Genomic DNA, 5,977 nt, shown 5'->3' with positions numbered 1-5,977 from the left:
CATCAGCCGAAAGCTGTTTCCTCGGGAGCGGAACTACTCCACCGTGAAAAAAGAGGCACTAGCGGTGAAATGGGCCCTGAACTCTTTAAAATATTACCTGATGGGCAATGACTTTGTGTTGGAGACAGATCATCGTGCGCTGCAATGGATGCGCCAGATGAAAGACTCTAATGCTCGCATCACAAGGTGGTACCTGTCACTCCAACCATTCAAGTTTCAGGTCCGGTACAAAAAAGGGACACAGAATGTCACAGCAGACTTTTTATCCCGTCACAACGACTTGTGACTGCGATAAGGAGGGGGATGTGGCAAAGGCACATCATGGCCCGCCACCTCCGATGGCAAAGCTCCTCTCACATGCCCTCCATGCGGAAAACACTGCAAAAGAGAAGGCCAAGGAGGGGGAAAACAAGCGTAAAGCGAAGAAGGATGGAGCTGAATTGACTATGGTACAGTACATACCCAACCAGTTCATGCCCTACCAAGGTCAACCCGGAAGAGGGTGAGGCCGAGGGAGGCGAAGAGGAAGAGGGGGGCCGACACCCGGAAACCGTGGGTGGGCCCCAAGACCGGCAGGGCCTGGAGATATATGCTGGACCTGTGGCGGAGCTGGACATTTTGCAAGGGACTGTCCAAACGCTGCGGGGGGAGCGCCCGGGGGTACGGATCAGTCCAACTGACTAAGCCAAGAGCAAGAACTGGTGAGACTGGACAGTGAAGGTAAGACACAATTTGTTTTTAATGATGCACACACCACACATATTGATATATTCCAACTGGTAGAGAGGAATAAAAAAGACAGGGATGTTGATTTATGTTTTGTTAAATACAACACTGAAACTTTTAAAGAGATGCCCATGATTTCAATGAATGTGTATGGACAAAATATGTTGTTTTTAGTTGACTCGGGGGTGGGGCATTCAGTCATCAGGAAACAGGAGTTTGTTTTGAACACACCGCCATTATCAGGAAAAAACTTGTGCACTAAAGGGGCGTCTGGGGTGATTGTGCAAGAACCACTCACAGCAGCAATCAAGTGTGTGTGTGAATCAGGAAGGGGGGTCTTGCATAGTTTCATACTTTCCACAGTTTGTCCAGTAAATTTAAGGGGGAGAGATTTAATGTGTGAAATGGGGGTTCGAATCACTTCAACGCCTGGGGGCTTACAGATTGAAATTGCTGAAAATGATTTTGATGATTTTGAAATGGTCCAATATGCACCGGGGCCGCCGCTGTATGCGTACAACTGGAAACTATGCACTAACAATTTAACAAGAGCTACTGAAATGTTGGTTGAGCAGACCGAACAGCGCATGCGAGATTGCCCTCATAGTGTTATGAAGGCTGAGGAACTTCATGTAACAGCAAAAGTGTGTGATGGGCCAGACTCTTGTTTTGAAAAAGTGTGGTTTGGGGACAGGCCACCCCTCCGTGAGAGATTGCGGTTGGGGGATGTGTAATGGTCCCCAGTGAATTTGTATTCTGGTGTGGTGGTAAATTTTTCTGACTGTGCGAACCAAGGAGTTGCACACACACGCATAGCTCCCTTATCTGAACTGCTTGGAGCACAGCAGCAGAGCTGTGGGTGCCAAGAATGTTGTTTTCAGCTTACTAATGTTCCTCCCCATGTCTCTCTGGCAAAACCTGAAGATGAGACATGGCAGAGTGTAGGTTATTGGTTGGCAAAAATGTGCAGAGTGCGTGAGTGGGAGACAACAGAGAATCCTGTTGTTTTTTTCAATAGTGGGCTTTCAGTGTACAAAATGCATTTGGGAACTGTGATTGATGTTGAGCGCAGCGTAATGATTTGTGAAGGGAAAGAGTGCAGGTTTGACCCTGCATACATTTTTTCACGGAGGAGGCGTGTAGGCCAGTTTCCCTCAGTTCTGTGTCAGTCATCAGACCAGACGCCTGACCCAGTGAGTGGGCACCCGAGATTAGCTGAGGTGCCCCCTGTGGTATGGGCAACAGGGAAATATGATGTTGGCCTTGTCAAAAGCGCCACCCCGGTAGTGATAACACCCAAGTCAGATTTTAGACCAAAACAAGCGCAATACCCGTTGAAGCCTGAGGCCATTGAGGGCATTAGGCCTGTGTTCAAAGCACTGTGTGAAAAAGGAGTAATAGTGCCGTGTCCTAACTCCCCTGTTAGAACTCCTATTTTTCCAGTCAAGAAGGCCAGAAAACCCCCCCAACCAGACGAATGGAGATTCGTTCAAGATCTACAAGCCGTAAATGCTGCAGTCATTCCAAGAGTGCCAAATGTTCCGAATCCGCACACAATACTGAGTCAGGTCTCATAAGAGGCCAAGTGGTTTTCTGTCATTGATCTGTCTAATGCTTTTTTCAGCATTCCTGTGCACCCGGACAGCCAGTACTGGTTTGCCTTCATGTTCGACGGACAGCCCTACACCTTCACGCGGCTGTGCCAGGGTTACTGTGAGTCGCCTACAATATACAATCAAGCCATCAAACAAAGTCTTGATTCCCTGGAACTGTCCCAGGGGACTAATTAAGTCCAATATGTAGATGATCTCCTACTCTCATCGCCTAATTATCAGCAGTGCATTGATGACAGCATTAAATTGTTGAAACACTTGGCAGACGAGGGACACAAAGTGAGCCTCAGCAAGCTCCAGTTTGTGCAGCCCTCAGTTAGATTCTTAGGGCATGACATTTCTGCAGAAGGGAAAACTCTTGCAACATCCAGGACGGAAGCAATTGCGAAAATACCGAAACCACAGACAATCAAGCAGCTAATGTCATTTTTAGGGATGTGTTCTTACTGTCGTTCATTCATTCCTAACTATTCTTGTGTTGAAACTCCCTTGCGGGCCTTGACCCGTGGCCCAGCAACAGCTGCTGTTGAATGGACCAAGGAAGCTGAAGAAGCTTTTGTAACTTTGAAGCTGGCCTTGCAGACTGCGCCCACCCTGGGCATTCCTGATCCTACACGACCCTACACTCAGACGGTCGATGAAAAGAATGGTTGCATGACTTCTGTTCTCTTGCAGAAACACTTGCTTACTTGCTTACTTCTCTTGTAAACTTGACCCTGTTGCTGAAGGGCTCCCAGTTTGTCTGCGTGCTGTGGCCGCAGCAGAGAAAGCGGTGGCAGCATCCAGAGACATTGTGGGCTATTCTACACTGACATTACTCGTCCCACATGCTGTTTCACTTCTGCTTATTGAAAAGAAAACATCACACTTGTCCACTCAGCGCTGGCTGAGATACAACACTGTGCTGCTTGACATGCCCAACATAATTATTCTAAGATGCACTGTTCTTAACCCTGCTACACTCCTGCCCACAGAGGAGGATGGTGAACCACATGATTGTGTTGCGGTGACTAACATGTTGTGCTCCCCCAGGTTGGATCTGAAGGAGGAGCCCCTGGACAATCCTGATCACATTTTCTTTGTCGATGGGTCAGCATCCAGGGATCCCAGCACTGGGCTGAATAGAGTGGGTTGGGCCGTGGTAGCCCCCTCCTATTTGGTTGACTCAGGGCCCTTGCCTCACCATCTCTCTGCGCAAGCAGCAGAGCTGTATGCCCTGACACAGGCGTGCAAGTTGGCTGAGGGCAAGTCTGTTACGATCTACACCGACAGCAGGTATGCGTTCGGAGTAGTTTATGATTTTGGGGCGATTTGGAAGCATCGCAATTTTCTCACTAGTTCAGGGACTCTGATTGCACATCACAAGCTTGTGCTCGATCTCCTGGATGCTCTCCAATTGCCGTCTGCTGTTGCTGTGTGTAAATGTGCCGCCCACTCTAACGGCGTTGACTCTGTTTCTAGAGGGAACCAAGCTGCGGATGCGGCTGCCAAGAGAGCTGCTCAGCAGCCAAGGGAAGAAGTTCCTCTTTTGACCTTGCAACTCACCCCCTCCCTCTCACTCACAGACTTGCAGCGCTCAGCCACACAGGAGGAGAAGGCGGCTTGGAAGAAAGCAGGCTGTGCTTTCCAGGACAGCGTGTGGCGCTGCCCCTCGGGCCGGCCGTGCCTGCCAAAGTTCATGTTTCCGTATTATGCTAAGTTGACCCATGGGAAGGCCCATGTGTCAAAAGGGGGGATGATTGATCAGTTAAAATCTCATTGGTTCACGCAGGGGTTTGCTATCTATGCTCAGAAATTTTGCCAGCAATGCGTGATATGTGCACAACAAAATGTAGGAAGAGGAACACAGATGCAGGAAGCAGCACACCCAACACAATTACTATTGTTTGTATCCAGGTACTAATCTGCTCTTAACCACATATCATTTTTATATATCTATACATGTATATCATCAACTGTTACCGTGCTTGAATTGCATTGATGAATTATGAATTGACTAAAAACAAAAAGTTGACAATCAAATCAGATCTTAGGACAACTAATAATGTAGTAAAATAAAGATTATGTTTGGGGATTAAAGTCTAATACATCCAACAATGATGTTATGGTTCCGAAATGAGTAATATGGAGTAAATGACATGTTTAATTTCATGTTTTATTTGATTATTTTCAATAATATTTGGTTAAACCCTGAGTAATGAATCAGGTATGATTTATGACGGTATCCTTATGCATTCCTATATATTCTTGTAAGGGTTTTATTGTATCTGTTTCCTGTATCCTAAATGAATGGTACTCATGTTGATTATGATAAAATTTACTGTGGTAAAGTTATGTGTTTGTACTGTGAAATAAGTACAAACAAGTGGGGAATGTAATAGAAATCAGAAATATAGACTTCATTAGACTGCTTTCCCAGAGAAGTGTTTAAGAACATGGTGTGCTACCGAAAGGGGAAGTTTGAGGTCATCCACTGGGTCAAGGAGACTAGACAGAGAGAAGGCGGGAGTGAGGACATGTTCCAGGCAGATGACATGTTTTCTGTTCCAGACGGACAGCAGGCCCAGCAAGAAATGTTCCCCTGAGATTGCAGAATTATTCTTACATTTGATGTTTGGCACACATGCATTCAATCATGCCATGTATTTACAAATAATCACCTGACTGTAATTGTGCTGATAATGTTTCACATGACCAACCAGCCCTAAGACTGTATAAAAGGGTTGGAGGTTTGAACAATAAACCAGAGTGATTTGGTAAAGTAACCAACGTGTGTGTGTGTTGCTTTCACTAATTGTCACTCTCCGAGCTCGCATCTTTTCTTACAGAGAGACCCCGGTTGTTGTGACGGAGAATTTCCACGACATGTGGCAGTAGCAGGATTATAGACTCTCACTGATCTCCTGGTTTAGAGGTCATGGCAGTCTCATGCAGGCCTTTTTATCTCCCGAGGGAGTTCACAGTAGTCATTGTGTTCGCTGTTTACATCGCTCCTGATGCTAACGTTAGCATAGCCCTTAGCGCGCTGCTCGCCTGCGTAAACAAGCAGCTGCTGGCTCGTCCGGATGGGGTCTGTATTGTAGCCGGAGACTTTAATCAGGCCCAACTAAAGACTGTTCTCCCAAAGTTCGTTCAGTATGTTAAATGTGCAACCAGAAGGGAAAATACGCTGGACCATGTTTATTCAAACATAAAACATGCATACAGAGTTACCACCCTCCCCCACCTTGCTGGATCTGACCACCTCTGCCTGTCGCTCACCCCCACCTACACTCCCCTGCTGAGACAGACAAAGCCACACCAGAAAACCATCCAGACCTGGCCTGAGGGAGCCCTCACACAGCTGCAGGACTGCTTCTCCCGCACGGAATGGGATCTATTCTTCAGTGACAATCTGCAGGAGTACACAGACACCGTACTCTCTTATATAAAGAACTGCATTGACACTGTCACCATCTACAAAAAGGTCAGGGTGTTTCCTAACCAGAAACCCTGGATGAACAGCGAAATCCATTCCCTATTAAAAAGCTGAAACACTGCCTTCAAATCGGGTGACAGGGCCCGGTACAGCGCAGCCAGAGCTGACCTGAGACGAGGCATCAGGGAGGCCAAGACGGCATATAAAAGGAAGATAGAGG

The 5,977-nt window shown here is 47.0% G+C and overlaps 1 long non-coding RNA gene across 1 annotated transcript; it reads left to right on the top strand.

The window, feature by feature from the left end:
• The first annotated feature begins 355 nt into the window (after nt 1-355).
• LOC143503754 (uncharacterized) lies at nt 356-5,104 on the top strand. The gene is made up of 2 exons (XR_013127235.1): nt 356-720; nt 2,351-5,104. It is a non-coding gene; the product is annotated as an uncharacterized LOC143503754 (long non-coding RNA).
• Nucleotides 5,105-5,977: the final 873 nt, after the last annotated feature.

The sequence above is a fragment of the Brachyhypopomus gauderio genome, chromosome 2 (genome assembly GCF_052324685.1).
Source record: "Brachyhypopomus gauderio isolate BG-103 chromosome 2, BGAUD_0.2, whole genome shotgun sequence".
In the NCBI taxonomy this organism is placed as follows: domain Eukaryota; kingdom Metazoa; phylum Chordata; class Actinopteri; order Gymnotiformes; family Hypopomidae; genus Brachyhypopomus; species Brachyhypopomus gauderio.
This window is presented reverse-complemented; position numbering and strand designations above follow the sequence as displayed.